The sequence below is a fragment of the Etheostoma cragini genome, chromosome 18 (assembly GCF_013103735.1).
Source record: "Etheostoma cragini isolate CJK2018 chromosome 18, CSU_Ecrag_1.0, whole genome shotgun sequence".
NCBI lineage: Eukaryota > Metazoa > Chordata > Actinopteri > Perciformes > Percidae > Etheostoma > Etheostoma cragini.
Genome location: NC_048424.1, coordinates 3,706,816 through 3,710,741, shown reverse-complemented (window position 1 = coordinate 3,710,741; position 3,926 = coordinate 3,706,816).

The following is a 3,926-nucleotide window of genomic DNA, read 5'->3' as shown; positions in this document are numbered from 1 at the left end:
TTGAGACTTGACCTTGACTGCAGCTAATGTTAGTTCCTCTGGAAATGAGCCTGAAGAAGCCTTGCTGAGTGATGATGTAGTTTACAGACAGAAATTAGTTTTTCTCTTGTAAAATCATAAATGCCTGGAAACCACAGTCATCCTTTGTCTTCCACGATGGGGGAATATGTTTCTGTTTGTACCCATCGATGTAAGGACGTCTGCAAAGTGATGTTTGTTCTGCACACACGTCTCGCATGTCAGTCGTCATTCATGGACGGCGACTGACATCCAATAAAAAAAAAATGCAAAAACAGAGCTGTTTCTGGTTAAACAGAAAGTTCTCAAAGAAGTTTTTAAAAGGTCTGTCTCTGTAAAATCAGCGGCAAAGACAAAACTTTCCATAGACGGTAACAGATGCTGAATGTTTGCCCGATGGGGTAACGATGCATCCTGGTCTGTCACAGTGTTCACGCTTAATACCACTTTCAAAGATTGTTGTACCCATCAGTCACTTACACACAAAAAAGAGGAACACAGGGTCCAGGTTGAAATTAAGCAAGGCTGGAATAAAATGAGTCTTTCCAGGTCCTAAAAAGTCTGTTTCAAAGTAAACATGATAGGGGGAAAAGTTGTCATTGCAAAAGCACGGTTATACATTTCTCATTGTATGTCACTGTAGACTGATTATCATGCCATGAATGTGGTTGTGACATATTCTCTTCAGAGTAAACTGGTGTTAATTCATGTCTTTTTTGCTATTAGTGTACACATTATATTGTAAATCAAAATGTTAAGAATTTAAAGGAGAAAATCCATCCTAATGTACTCGAGCATTGGGGTAAAACAATGGGCTTTGGTGACGTACCTTGCTTTTTTACAGACCGTTGTGTACATCGATCTGATTGGTTCTTAGGTCTATCCAGTTGCGCCCCGTGTTTTAAACACTGGAGTAGCGTACGTCACAGATGTATTGGTTGGGGATCATTTTGTCCCTGTGCATGTACAGTAGGGGTGCAAAAAAAATTATTCAAATCACAATTCAAGCTCTACAGATTCAAAATACATTCATATAATTCTAAAAATTGGTTCATATTTTTATTTTTTGGTTACATTATTTTAAATTTAAAACAAAACTTTTTTTTTTTATTGTATGTCTACAATCAATCACATGACAGACACTTAATTGATCCCCAAGGGGAAATTCAAGGTCCCATTAGCTTACAGACATCACACACAACATACACACACATCATAACAGTTTAACATAACATACAATCCACATGAATAATATGGAGATATTTTATTTATATAAATATACACATACATATATAGGAAAGTAGCTACATTTACATAGTGAAGTTTCTTTAAATCGAGAATCGATATTGAATCAAATGGTGACATCTTCTGCATCGAGCACCTCTAATGAACAGGATGGTTTCTAACCGTGACACCGTACCTGAGGTTGGATTTCTCCTTTAAGTTCTTCTTCTTAAGCATCGGTTACTGTGCTGTATAGTCTTTTTTTATGTAGCCTTTTTGAGACATATGCCATGAAACGCTGTCTTTGAATATGACTCATGTTTAGCAATCTTCCCGGTCAGAAGAAAACGATTGTGCAGCTTTTCTCGTTTTACCCAGTATGTAAAAAGAAAAAAGAGCCAGATGACTTTTTGTTTTTCATACTAGTTTTGACTCTTGTTGGATCCCCAATTTTAAAGGGTCAAGAAATGTTTTTATTGTCTTTTGCTAACAAGTGTTTGCATTCTTGCAAATGAATTGTTTTATACTGTACAGTGAGGTGAGTTAAACTTATTTTTCTAATAAAGTTATTGACTTTGAGTCGTGGTTTTGTGTTTTTTTGTAAATCTAATGTTAAGTTCTAATGTGTTCATATGCTCTGCATTGTGGACTCTGAAGCTTCGTGGATGTATTTCCGGTTTGTATTTTAAAGGTCCAGTGTGTAACGTGTTTAGTTATCAAAATCGGTGTTGCCCGTTTACAAACTTGTCCTTTTTCATTAATATTGACAATCCATCCATCTTCGTCCGCTTAGTCGGATCGGCTCGCGGACGCACCCCCACCATCATTCCAAGTATTCCTATTGGCTGGAAATTTTACATTTTTACGTTTACGTTGATAAAAGTGACAAATGTTGAAAAGAATTTAAAAAAACTGAGAAAAAAGGTTTTTCACCCAGAAAGCCGTGAAGATTTTTTTGTCACTTTTCCCGACGTTTGTCACTTTTTTCTGACATTTGGCAATTTTTTTGACGTTTTTTAAGTTATTTCAAACATTCTTTTATCAAAAAGGCAAAAACATGTTTTAGTTTAAATTTTAACCCAGAAAAACGTGTGTGGTCGACATGAAGACAACACAGGTTGCAGCATTTTTTGCTGCTTTTTTTGACATTTTTGAGGATTTCTATTACGCTTTTTTAGATGTCGTTTTTTAAAAGATTTGGCACTATTTTTTGTTTTTGTCTTATTTTCTAGAGTTTATGGTTAAATTGGATTTCCATAAACATATAGACAAAAATTGTCAAATAAAACTGAAATATTAGGCCAAGTCAGTTTAGGTTATGTTGGAAAAAACTAACTATTACGTGTTCTTTGATTTGATGAGGACAAAGAGAGAGGCTAGATTTCAATGAAGAATTACCAAAAGGTTTAATGAAACAGCATGATGAAGATGATAAGACAAAGAGACAAAACATGATATCACTGTACACATGATCCCTCTTCAGAGACATGTCGGACATCACACAGTCATTGTAACTTTCGGAATTATAGTCCCTGCACCTGGGGGCGGTTCCTTTTCACCTGGTGTATTTAAACCCATTCTCATTGGTCCGTCGTTCGCATGGTATCATGTTGAGGTTATCTGATAGGTTCCTCCCGGATACAGATCAAAAACTATCATGTACATGAGAAAACCTCACAAGAATACAGTTAATCAACATTCTATGGTCTTAGCCTAGTCTAAGACAGCTTGACTTGATCAACTCTGTAGAGTCAGAGTAACAGAGGGGGAAGGGGAGAGACAATAGGGCCGTCTTGATCTACTTTTCACTGAGACCAAAGATGATAATTATACAGCGTGATATGGAGCCTACGCCCTACACCATTGAAGTCAGTCATATCTTCTCAACCCGACATCAGCATACTTACAGAAATACATTGTTTTCAAAACATTGTAACATTGTAACTTTTTAAAAGTCAACAGTTACTATTTTTACTATTAATACTATTACTAATCTTAAATCATACTGGCCCTTTAACTGTGAATGGAAGATGTTTTACATTTACGTGGTCTCGCGGTTTCATATTTGTAAAATAGTCAGGGACGCGCGTTAAAAACCACGGATTGCCCGAACGGAAATGGCGTTGTTTGGATGTAGGGTTGCCATGTCTGCTTGGTCAAATACACGTGTATGTCTCTGTGAAACAGTTTTACGAAATAGTTGATGATTTTAGAATAGCAATAGCAAAACAGAAAAGCCATACTTACAGCAAAAGAGAGATGCCTAAATAGTTTAAATAAAAAATAAACAATTGCAAAAGCAATTTAAAAAAAAATGAAAAATAAGTTTTCTCTGATTGAAGCCTCTTCAATGTAATGATTTGCTTGTTTTCACCTTTAAAAAAAAGCAATATCTAATTATGTGATGTGTATGATTGTAACTTTTAAATTTTTCTGACATTTTTCAAAAACAATCCACATAGCCTACTCAAACATAACGCTGAAAAATATTTCATTTTCATATTTCATTTCAATAGTTGCAGGCAGCCTTTTTTTTAAGTACACATTTAGACTGTATAAAAATCATAAATCTACGGACATTTTCTCATGTAATTGGTATAAATGACTCGAACAAAAAGAACAGAAGTCGGTTTTTAAAGGACTATCGGCCGAACAAATCGCGACTAATTTACGTGTCGTTGACG